Raw genomic sequence first — 12555 nt, forward strand, 5'->3', positions numbered from 1 at the left:
CTAAAGTTGGTGGTAAATATACTTACCACGACATTATAAAAGGGTTAAATAATGGTTCGATCAAAATATTTAAGCAGATGGAAGGATAGAGAAAAAGGTTCTAAAGTACCATCTTTAGCGAATATATCAACAGGAAAACAGTTTTTTTTTTTTTTTTTATTAAAAATGAAGGCATTTGGAAATAAAGTTCAGTCCTATTTTCAGGGTGGTGTGGGGGGGGGGAGGCTGTTGCTACTTTTTTTTTTAGTCCTCATTTTTAAATGAATCCGTATTCATGTCTGTCAGTTTTTCATCTAAGAATGAATGTTTATATCAGATTAATATACATAACTAAAAATATATAGAATTGCATATGAATGCGTTAAAAGAGATCGAAATCTATGACATGATGAATGTTGCATGCAAACTAATTATGGCATTCTAACCGAAGATCTTTCATTGTTTCAGGTGATTTCGTTGCTGTTGCTAGAGAAGGGACAAAGTAAGAACAATTATATTTTTTTTAGAACTATTTCTTTCCATTCTTCGCACATATGTTTAGGTTTGAATTTTATGTTTTTTCTTTCACTTGATTAAATCATGTCAAACTGTTAACTATGTCAAACGGTTAATTATGTCTTGATTAAATTATGTCATTTAAATTATGTTCACCTGATTAAATTATGTCAAAGATCAGTATAATCCCTAGCAGCAAAATAACTTTGGAAATCATTGGGTAAAAAATTCACCAATCACTGCTCAACAAGGTTTTAAAAGGCCAATATTGGGCCCATTTAGAAATGTTCGAATCACCCGATATTTTATAGTTACCGATATTTACCCTATATAAAATTGTCAAAATCACCCGATATTTTATTTCCCTTATTTACTGAATATCGGCCCTATGCAGATTTGTTAAGTTCACCCGATATCTCATAGACACTATTCCACTGATATTTACCCTATATAGAATTATCCAATGGATCCGATATTTTATGGCCCTTATTTACTCAATATCGGCCCTGTACAGATTTGTTAAGTTCACCCAATATTTTATAGCCGTTATTCGACCTACGTTGGTTCGATATAGAAATATCCGACTCAACCGATGTTTTATAATTGTTATTTAGCCAATGTAAACCCTACTTAAAATTATCCGATTGACCCGATATCTTATAACCGTTACTCAACCAATATTGGCCGAATTGTATGATTCACCCGTTCTTTTAAAGACGTTATTCATCCAATGTAGACCCTGTTTAAAAATGGACGATTAACCCGATATTTTATAGCCTTTCAATTAAACCTAAAAAGTAAACGCTTTTCTCATTCTATTTTTAACATCCTGTAATATCAAGAATAAGGTTTTGGGAACTGGGACCGATGTTACTAGGGATATTTTAGTGTTCCACAATGTGATGTTAAACGTGGTGAAATTGATAAATAATTTTTTGTTGCTCATATTATACCTATTATCGCGTGAGTTGAGAAAGAAGTTATAACTTTGTGGTTTTGTCTATTTTAATTTAATGTTTTCCTCTTTTAAACTGCCTTTTATTAATTCTTATTCTAAAATTCTTCTCATTTTTCTTGTGAGATCTCTATTTTACTGAGAATTGTTTGAAATTTAAATAACCAGCCACTCCCTCCCATATTCAAATAAATATTATTCAATAAATATCAATAATTTTTATAAAAAATCATGGAATTAAAATGTATTTAATATGCGACCTTTTTTTAATAACAATTTTTGTGTTATCTATGATAATGCATAAATCCGGGTCCATTCAAAGCAACGGACAAATCAGACGCGGTTTCAGTATGAACACGCTTACAAATAAATCTCCATAACGCTTCGATTTCCTATTTTGTAAGACAGCTCAGCTGAGGAAAAACTTTTAAAATATTTTTTGATCGTGATTATCCTTTTATACGTTTTATTTTGGATTTTTGTGATATTTTTACTTGATTAACAAATCCTCACTCGATAATATTTATTTTTCTTTGATTCCATTCTTGATTATTTTCCTAATTTTTAATATATTTTAAGATTTACAAAAATTTTATTCAAAATCCTTTTGTTTCTTGAATATATATATATAATCATTTAACTTGAAGCATTTTTCGTGTTAAAAATGACAGAATACCGAGTCAAAATATTAATTTTTTCCCCATTTTAACAAAACTTAAAAAGCTTGATTTAAAACAGTTTTTAAAAAGACGTCATTATTGGACATGAAGTCATTAACGGATATTGCTCGGACGATAACAAAAAAGAAACATTTACGAAACCCGCATCAAAAACGATAGTCCATACATTTTATGTGTAAAATATGAAGACATTAAAAATAATTAATGCGTTTATTATATCAATGAATGAATTATGTGCATATTAGATTATGTAGTTATTAATGAAAATTGTATACACATTAATTATGTTAGATTTTTGCACATAAAATTATCTATGTGTGGATAATACAGTCCGCTATAATGAACCTTCAAGGGACCGGTGTTCACTATAACCGGGGAGTTCACTCTATCCGTACTTCAAACAATTTTAACTCCTCCCTTTTATGACACATTATTTAAATAAATGACCCAGAAAAATAAAATACAAAAAAGAATAAAAATCAATATGTAGTCACAAAAAATGTGTTCACTTTTATTTTTTATTACTAGTCTTACGTACAAAAAAATTACGGTAAGGGAAGAAGTAAACAAGACAGAATGCTACTCTATATAGATGGTTTTAAAAATCGGTATTTTATGTAGACATTTCAAAATGACCAAAAATGGAGAGAAAAATTCTGTCGAAGAGAGAAAAAAGTTAATCATATCTTCTTTTGGTTCACCATATTCACAACATTTATATGTGTTTCGTTCACTCTGTCCGGGATTTCACTGTAAACCATGTTCACTACAGCGTGCTTTGTCCGTAGATTAAGACGCATAGTGTTATGAGAATTGGGGGGGAAAATGGAAAAATTGAGGATATTTTAGTAAATATTAAACGTTGAAATAAAAATATCTTAAAATAAATTTTTCTTAATTTTTTTTTCTCAAGGAACAAATAAAAATTTGTTCAAGTTGGTTAAAATTAAAATCACTTTTAAACGTTTTTCGTTAAAAGATACCGTACAAGTTGTAGAATTTTCCTTATCAACAGGAGAAAAAAATTAATTTTAAAAAGTTAAAAGTAAAAAAAAAAAGTTTTTTTGGACGTTATTTAAATGGAGGGGGTTATAACCTTAAAAGATCTGCTCAAATCGGCTTTAGAGATCGGCTATGTAAATAATAAAAAACCTTTAATCCTTTTAAAATCTCATTACCACAAAGCATCAAAATACAAAAACATTAAAAAACAATGTTCAACGTGTCGATTGCGAACGCAAATAGTTTTAAAAGAAATGACAACAGCTGAAAGATAAGGCTTTTTGGTCATTTGAGCCGCCACTGATTCTAAAGCCTTAATGAGGCCACCCCAAATACACACACACCAAAAAATAACAACTCATTGTGGCATTTTTTTTTTTTTTACTTAGTCATTATTTTTTACGCTTTACTTCTCGTGTTTTTTTTTTTCTTCTTCTAATTTTTTTTAACTTCACGGCGTCTTCAGGTATCTGTTTCTAGACAAAGAAAACAGAGGTGGGATTAAAAAGTCGTAAGAAGTAATTAGTTTTCTCTTGCATCAAACATTCTTTTTTGCTTCATTTCTTTTTCAAAAAGAAAAATGGTATAAAGGGAAATTTTCCCACAGCCATTAAAAAGAATTTTCTTTTTTTGTTTGCAATTCTATGCATTCTAGCTTCCATAAGTTATTTATGACTATTTAATTTCAATAAATATTTCCTCTGAATCAGACGACTTTTCAATCACAGACTAAAAATTAACCTCTTAATCTGCGTATCGAATGCTTCTTCTTTTTTTTTTTTTTTTTGACAAAAAGAATTCGGTAATTGTTAACGGAAAATTATCTTTTGAGAATCCTTACGGATCGTTGAATAATGGGGTGGAGAGCAAAAAGACAGACGATCTTTTCTCTTCATTAAATACATTTATGGAAGAGAACGATAAAGAAGAAAACCGATTAAATTTACAACAGTTTAAGAAATAGTTTGATTTTAATTTGAGAATCTGTTGTTGGTTCATAAATTAATTTTTGAATTAAGCTTAACCTGTACTAAATAAATAAAGTTTTTTTTTTACGAACCTTTTTATAGTATTTAATTAAGCATTAATTTTCGATAAAAAGAAACTCGAAACGGTAGTAAGATAGTGGAAAAAGATTTCTTGTAAAATTGTTACTTATTTTCAAAATTATTTTACTCATACGATAGATTCAACATACTCAATTGATTTTAAATAATAAATTGCTTTTTCGAATTCCTCCATCCTCTTGCTTTTTTTATTTTTCTTCTGTTTTATCACCCTTTTTCAATCGTAATTTTCATCATTCTTTCAGAAATGTATATTTATGCTATATCTATAAATATGCGAATTATTTAAAAGAGTGCAAACCGATTTCAGTCTCGTAAAAGTAATAAAGCTGTATCACCTGATAATTAAGATTTTACACAGAATCTTAGAGAACGTCTAATAATTTGGCCAGGAACTATATATAATTATTTACACCAATTAAAAAAAAGAAGACTTTTTGAGCGTTTGCAATAAAGGAATTACGATCGTTAAAGTGTATTTTGTGATTGTCATCACAATTAAATTTGTTATTAGAAAGTTATTCTATGGTATTAATAAACATTATGGGATTAAAAAACAGTTAGCGTAATAGTTTAGGAGTATCACAATAGAATCAAGAATTAGAATAGAATTAATACTAAAAATACAAATACATGCGTTTTTAGATTGAACGTTTTTATAATGTATTTTCATAAACCTAAATGCGAAGTTAACGAGAAGGTTAAAAAATCCAGTAGCAAATTTAAGTTAAATTATTTGATGGCAATAATCGCCATTTGTCTGAATCGTCCATTAATATTTCTGCAATTAATGGAAATTTTCTAACACTCAGAATCAATATGAAACTTTTCACAGTATTTTATAAAAACAAGGCCTTAAACACATCGCAAAACAATACTTTAAATATCAGATTTTAATTTCTGAATGGAAGATTAAGAATCAACATAGCTCCAATCGTCTTTTCAAACGTGTCGAATTGGAAATTTGATATTCCTTATTATAATGATATGCATTTCCTAGTCGGAAAATTCTTAATAGACACAGAATCGTATGCCCACTTTTACGTGAAAATAATTATTTTAGGAAGATAATAGATTAATCCTTGAATAATTGGAACAAGTGAAATTGATCAAAATAAAGCTTCAGTTAATGATTTTAAATCCTTTTTTTTTAAGTATAATGATTAGTTTAATAGAATGAACAAAAACCAGTATAATCAAGTAAAAATGCAAAAATGAGTTTCAGAAGAAGCATCATCATCAGTGAAGAGATCAGCAATTGTTCAGATCTTAAAGTATCTTCGAACCTTAAAGTAGTTTATAAATGTTGATCTACATTTTTGTAGTTATTTTGAGGATGTATTTTTATTTTAAAATCTCTAATAGATTATCTGCAGGCCCCTGTCATACGGCAGATTCGTTTTTATATGTTTCATAGTACAATTTTCAGCTTTATTTTTACTGCTAGGATTATAGACGTAACAAATGCCTTTTGTTCACACCTCCAAAACTAAGTTTAAGCAATTTAAAAGTATAGCGAAACTATTCGACAAAACTAGCTTATTGGTTTAACTAATATTGAATATATAAAAATTAAGAGAAAATAGGTGTAAAATAAACTATTTAATAAATAAAATACATTTAAAAAAAATAATTTAATTACAAATAGTTACACATTTTTCCTAAACTGTTCAAAACTAGATAGTGCAGTTTAGTTTTATTTAAATATAGCTAAATAGTTAAGAAAATGAGAAAAATTTCTTACCTATTACGAGTTTAATGGGGGATCTAATTTTTGAAATAGAGAAAAAATAGAGTTATACGATTTCAATAATATTCCACTTTAAATACAAAAGTTTTATGGATCGCTTTTGTATTTATTTTACAGTTTATCAACGTCATCTGAAGGATACAATTGAATCGAGATAATATTCAATTTATATTAAATTTTAATATCAACTGGGAAATTCTTAAATGCCAGTTAATTAAATGAAGTTATTGAGTATAAATAAGTTATTTATTGATAAATTTTATGCACTATATCTTCTACATAATTATATGATCTACATATAGATATAATATAAAATGTAATATATTTTAATTACAAAAAATTAAGTATATACTGTATTTAAATTTAAATATTATTGAATTCTGGTAGATATTTAAATGCAGTGAATTAAATTTTGAGAATTTATTTGAGTATTGATAAGTTATTTAACTCATTAGAGTATAGATAAGTTACAATTTTATATATATATTATTTGATTTGATGCGATATATTTATCTTCTACATAATTTCTGTTTCTTTTTTTTATAATTTAACAATGCAATCTTAAATATATATTTGAAATCTGCTATTTTTATTAATATTGAACTAATATTTATCATAATATATAAATCTCAGGAAATAAAATTTTTTATTTTTTTTAAAAAATGCAATAAACAACGGATCACATTTAAAAACAGAGAATACAAAAAGTCAATTCAAGTCCGTTTTTAAGAACGTCCCAAATCCTACTTTACTCTACAAGAAATTTATTGACTAGCCTCTTTAAAAAATTAAATTCCAAGCACGAAATATTGCTGAAAATAATTTGCTCACGAAAAATGGTAGTTTTGGGTACGCTTTCATTTTATTTAAATTTTCGATTGAAATCCCACATTGTCATTGAAAATACTTTTTTTTGTTTTGTTTCAATATTCTTGTCAGTTCATTACAATCCAATATATTTTTAATATTCATTAGTACCTTTCAATGTTTCATTCTCATAATGATCCATATACAGTCCCATTAGAGTGAACCTTCAAGGGACCGGTGTTCACTATAACCGGGAGATCACTCTATCCGTACTGCAAACAATTTTAACTATTTTTTTCCGAACTCCTCCTTTTTATGACACATTATTTAAATAAATGACCAACAAAAAAAAATACAAAAATTATTGAACCACATGTAATAACAAAAGATGTGTCAACTTTTATGACTCTTGCGTACAGAAAAATGAGGGATGGGAAACTGAGATAGAGGAAGCAAACAATGCATATTTCACTCAATAGATGGTTTTGAAAATTGGTATATGTATATTATGTAGATATTTCTAAAGGAACAAAAAATGAAAAAAAATTAGTCAAAGACGGAAAAAAAGTTCATAATAACCAATTTCCTCTCTTTTTTTGAATCACTATATCTACAAAAAATAATATTATATGCGTATAATTAGTAAGGTAATGGAGCGATCATTTCGTTCACTATATCCGGGAGTTCACTATAGCGGGGTTTAACTGTATTTAAACTCCAAATTTTAATTATGATACTTACCAACACTTATCAAATTATTGCGATCCAATATTTCGGTATCCATACTGATTAGTACTTTCCAACATCCATTTGACTGAAAAGAAAATTTATCGGTGGATGTAATAATAATTCTAAATTATTTCTTCCCGTGGAAGGAACATTTTAACCTATTTGCGAATCCAAATAAATCTCGACACTATTCTTTGTTCGAATTCTCTGAGCGAGGAATATTCTCAATTTTTGATATTTTTCCCTTTTCGGAAAAAGAAGATCCTCAGAGGGGGACCTCTTTAGGTGAGCGTCAAATGGTTGTCATGGTAACGGACTACTCTTGCGGTTCTTCAGGGTTGGCCACTCGCTCTTCCTCTAGTCCATTAATCATTGTCTGCCAGAGAACCGCACTTATTCCCCAACCGGCCACAAAACATCTCTTCGTTCTCTCTCTCTCTGGGAATACACCCCCTGGTTTAAATCCTCAATATGTAAAGATATTTTTCAGTCAGAATTCTCCATCCTGTTTTAATGTCGCATTTTAAAGATCACAATTAAAATGAATCAAACTCTATTATCAAATTGTTCAGAACCTTAAAATAATTATGACTTTTTATTGGTACAAAATTCTCAAGATGAAAATAGCATTTCTTATAAAATTAAGATTTTCTTTTTTTTTTAAACGTTTTTATGCGATGAGAACAATTTGCTAAGATGAAGAAAAAAAGAAGAAAAAAAATGTTTCTTCAAATGAGTACAATTTAAATTTTTTTTACAGATTAAAACGATTTATTTGTTTCAATGCTACGAATTTACTGAGGTGAAAAAAATTGTTTCATCAAATGTAAGCAATCGTTTTTTTTATAGATTAAAACGATTTATTTGTTTCAGTGCTAAGAATTTACTAAGGTGAAAAAAATTGTTTCATCAAATGTAAACAATCATTTTTTTTATAGATTAAAACGATTTATTTGTTTCAGTGCTAAGAATTTACTAAGGTGAAAAAAATTGTTTCATCAAATGTAAACAATCATTTTTTTTTATAGATTAAAACGATTTATTTGTTTCAGTGCTAAGAATTTACTAAGGTGAAAAAAATTGTTTCATCAAATGTAAACAATCATTTTTTTTATAGATTAAAACGATTTATTTGATTCAATGTGATTAAAAACAAACGCAAAATATGTGGACTAAGCTTTAGAACATGCAGTCTTAATTTGATGAATAAGAAAGATTAAAATTTTGCGAAATATTTTAAAATGATGCATTTGCGTTTTAAAATTTTTATTTGAGATCAAAGAATAATTGCCAGCAATGTTCCTCATTAAACAAAAGAGAAAAAAAATTAATAAATTGCATGATAAATGTAAAAAAAAGACTTTTACGTAAGATCACCGCGCAAAAATTAAACTTTTTCTCCCTTTTAATTTTAGATTAGTTATTTTATTGAAATCAGTCAACTTGGAAAGTCCTCTATCTATTAACGTGATTAAAAAATAAAATTCTTGTGTTGTTAAATGCTTAAAATAAAATGCTTTAAAATTCTTGTACTACGAATTTATTACGCTTTCTTATAATAGAGTGACCCATTAACATTTGAAGCAAAAATATCTGTACCTCTGGCTCTTATTGGTTTGTTTTAATAATGCCGGTTCAATGAATTTTATTTATTTATTTTTACATATTACGCTATACCATTAAATTCAAAAGCTTTACAAAATTTTCATCAAATACTGATTTTCAGTAATATTTTATGGATAGATATTTGTTGAATTAAAAAATTTATCTTGAAAATTCCATTAACGATTCATTAATTTTTAAGGAAAAATTTAGGTAGTGATAAAAAGCACAACTCTGCTTATAAATATTCATTCCAAATTCCAATATATATAAGTTTAAACATTGAGAATAAAAAATGTTGATTGCATAGTATGCAATGACCTATATTTGGATTTAATCACTTGGAGTTATGGTGTTGGTGCTGCCATCTATACAATTTAGCTGTTACTAAAGTAGTATTGCAGATAAAATTAAAATATTTAAATCTGCAATTAAAATAAATGTCTACTTCAAAATGAAGATAAAACAAAGAAAAATTATATACATATGAAAAAAAAGGGGTGGGGGAATAATAATAAAAAAATAACAAACAACTGATTTAAAAAAAAAAAAAAGGATGAAGTTTTTTAAAAAAACCGGAAAATAAAAGATATAATCTTTTCATCAGCCCACACGATTATATCCGCAAAAAAGAGTGCTTTCTGATATTGTATCAATATAGCCAAAGCAAAATATATTAATACAATAGTGTGAGGAGCACGCAAAAAAATTGTTTTATAAAAATTACAACAAATAAAATCGAACACAATAAGTAAAAATAACACGTAAAAACAGAAAATAAAAGAAAAGAAAACGAAAAAACAGCATAAAACAAAATCTATGAAGCGAGTAGCGAAATCAGATGTACTTACAAGAATGGGAAATTTTTCAAGAATAATTTAAAAATACTTTCGCAACAAGATTGCCAGATTACAAAATATGAAAACAAAAGCGCAAATTGAGTGTAACTAGTGGAATTTAAAGTACCGTTCTTACTGCATTGCTGAAGTGATTTGTAGGCGGGTCGAGGTATAAATAAACAATGCTGTGCATTGATTTGTTAGTTACTAAGGATGGGCCCGAAATGGATGTGCTCAAGGTAATATTATACTGGATAATTTGAAAAGTTGACCATAAATAATTTTAGAAAATAAATATTTATTTAAGAAAAAATATAAAATAGAAAAGAGAAACATAAATTGCCTGTTTTGCAAATAATTTTAGCCACGGATTTGCCCGAAATGGATTTGCACATGGAAAAAATATATAAATTATCAAAGAAAAAAGATTTTAGATAATTTTAACACGGATTTGCCCGAAATGGATTTGCGCATGGAGAAATTAATACAGAAATTTTTAGTAAATAATTTCACCCACGGATTTGCCCGAAATGGATTTGCACATGGAAAAATTATAAAAATTAACAAAGAAAAATTATTTTAGTAGATAATCTTAGCCACGGATTTGCCCGAAATGTATTTGCACATGGAAAAATTGTATAAATTAACAAAGGAAATTTTTGAGTAAAGGAATTTTTTAGTAAATAATTTTGACCACGGATTTGCCCGAAATGGATTTGCACTTGAAAAAATTATGCAAATTAACAAAGAAATTATTTAGTAAATAATTTTGGCAACAAATTTATCCGAAATGGATTTGCACATGGGAAAATTATACAAATTTACAAAGAAAATTTTTAGTAAATATATCCACAATAATATACGATTAATTCAATGATTTAATATAAAATTTTATTACTTTAGTTGGGTATCCATTGTTTTTTTTATCAAATTTTGAAAGTGTTTATCGATTTGTTTTTTGGATAAATAAATATTACTACATATTCTATTAATTCTGTTTATTTCATTAAAAGTGGTAAGTCCTAGAAACATTAGAATTCCAAATAATTAGTTTATTGATATTAAAATTAAAATAATTTATTTTATCGTATAAATCAACAAATTGCTTTTATAATACCTAAAGCCAAAAAATTTAAATTAATATTATCATTCTTCGTGTTTTCTTGTATTTATTTATTCTGTTGTGTGTATATATATATATATATATATATATATATATATATATATATATATATATATATTTAAGCATTTATCTTTTATTGAAGTTAAAGTAATTAACCAAGAAAAGGTTTAATTATATAACTATTTCAGTTATCTATCTTAAGAACTAAAACGCTAATCATTCTTTTAACACTATATTTTATCCTTTGTTATTTTATTATTTTATTTTTACTCAAATTATTTTGCTTTCAGATAGATTTAAAAATAGCTGAAATGTTTATTTATGTTTATATAGAATCAGTATTTCATATAATTCAAATTAATTTTTATTCAAGTGTGTATCTCTTCTTCCATATCGTTTGCTAAATCATCAACTTAGGAATTTACGGCTTTACTGTTGAGCCATTCTACTTAGTTTATGAGAGCCTAAAAGGGGGATTTTTTTTTTTTTACCCAGTGGTAAAATGGGTCTTGGTTTGGATTTCATGACGTCCCCTCACTTTTCAACTACAATAATCAAGACTAGTAAACAGTGCGCATGCGTTGCTATGGCGACCGCTACGGTTTCCTAATTTTTTTAGAATTCACTTTTAATTTCGTTATGCATTAAGTGGGTGAGTTTACTTTTAAGATATAGGACCAGATAGATACCATCAATACTTCTTGAGTTGTGAATAAAAGAGAATTTCATCATTAGAGCGATATTTTTATTTTTATTGTTTTAATTAAGAATCAACGTAGACGGGAATACCTTAAGCGTCACACGCAAACGGAAAAACGAAGGGATTCCGTTCGCAAACGCAAGCATGAAACCCGTCCGTCACAAAAGTGGTTGAGAGAATTGAATCCTACCGAAGTGGCTCTCCGAACCCCTTTCATGCAAATACGAGAACTGGGTGTTGATCACCACTTAGGAACAAAAGGATCCATTGTCAACGTACCCAATGACTTGCACAAGAACGCAGACTGTCTTCCACGCAATATAAATGATTCAGTCACTATTTATGCAAAAAATTTTATGCATGAACTTGTGAATCTGAAATGTTGATCTCGATTGGCTCTTCAATGTCTATTCAGTCACCAAAAAAAATTGACACAGAATGCTTCTGAGCTGCATTTAAATATGTCTGCGAAATTGTATAAAGAGCTGTTCAGGATAAACAGTTAAAGATGTCCAAGATGTAAAGACACAATAAGTTTCTTTTCCAAAAAAAAAAGAAAATAAATAAATTAGACAACCATTTTACCAAAGGGTAAACTGTGATCACCTAGCGGCGATCGCAATTTTCTTCGTTTCGTAAGGAATCGTATTTTAAAATTTTTTTGTGTGTGTTTTTTTCTGTGAATCTTCGAAAAAGAAAAAAAAAACGATGTTGCAAGAAATAATTGCACTATTTATTTTACGGTAGTAGCAATATATATATTTTCTGTTTCATTAACTCAAATTTAAAATGTAATTAATGAACTT

General features: G+C 27.5%; 1 protein-coding gene across 10 annotated transcripts in view; it reads left to right on the plus strand.

Annotated features, from left to right (window-relative positions):
* LOC107443893 (uncharacterized) overlaps positions 1 to 12555 on the plus strand; it is a 273621-nt gene that overhangs the window by 193491 nt on the left and 67575 nt on the right. For all 10 annotated transcript variants that reach the window (XR_011636254.2, XR_011636255.2, XR_002376833.4 and 7 more), the window contains exon 3: positions 448 to 481. The gene's annotated coding sequence lies outside the window, so the exon portion shown is untranslated. The remainder of the gene's footprint in view (positions 1 to 447; positions 482 to 12555) is intronic.

The sequence above is a fragment of the Parasteatoda tepidariorum genome, chromosome 2 (genome assembly GCF_982258835.1).
Source record: "Parasteatoda tepidariorum strain Cologne lab strain chromosome 2, Ptep-v5.0, whole genome shotgun sequence".
NCBI lineage: Eukaryota > Metazoa > Arthropoda > Arachnida > Araneae > Theridiidae > Parasteatoda > Parasteatoda tepidariorum.